At 41.3% G+C, this 356-nt stretch overlaps 1 protein-coding gene across 11 annotated transcripts in view; it reads left to right on the top strand.

Annotated features, from left to right (window-relative positions):
- The window catches only part of DENND5A (DENN domain containing 5A), an 82,381-nt gene that overhangs the window by 28,116 nt on the left and 53,909 nt on the right, over positions 1 to 356 (top strand). The gene's annotated exons all lie outside the window — the stretch shown is intronic.

The raw sequence follows: 356 nt of genomic DNA, 5'->3' as shown, positions 1-356 counted from the left end.
TCACGGCCGGAGTGCTGCATGATGGGGTGAGCTGCTATTACTAGTCCTAGCTTCTGCCAATCTAGCAGTTTGAAAGCATGCAAATGCAAATAGATAGATAGGTACCACTTCTCAGTGGGAAGGTAACAGTATTCGGTGCAGTCATTCTGGCCACATGACCACCAGAGCAGTCCTCAGACGATGCTGTCTCTTTGGCTTAGAAACGGAGATGAGCAGTGTCTCCTACAGTCTGTTACGACTAGACATTCATGTTAAAGGATTACCTTTACCTTTAATTATATACAAGTAGTTAATTTTACTTATAAGGCTGACATTTAAATTTTGTTATGATTATTTCCTAAAGTTGTCGGTCTTTG

Source organism: Sceloporus undulatus, chromosome 1 (genome assembly GCF_019175285.1).
Source record: "Sceloporus undulatus isolate JIND9_A2432 ecotype Alabama chromosome 1, SceUnd_v1.1, whole genome shotgun sequence".
Lineage (NCBI taxonomy): Eukaryota > Metazoa > Chordata > Lepidosauria > Squamata > Phrynosomatidae > Sceloporus > Sceloporus undulatus.
The sequence above is the reverse complement of the archived record's forward strand: the minus strand, read 5'-3'. Positions and strand labels throughout refer to the sequence as shown.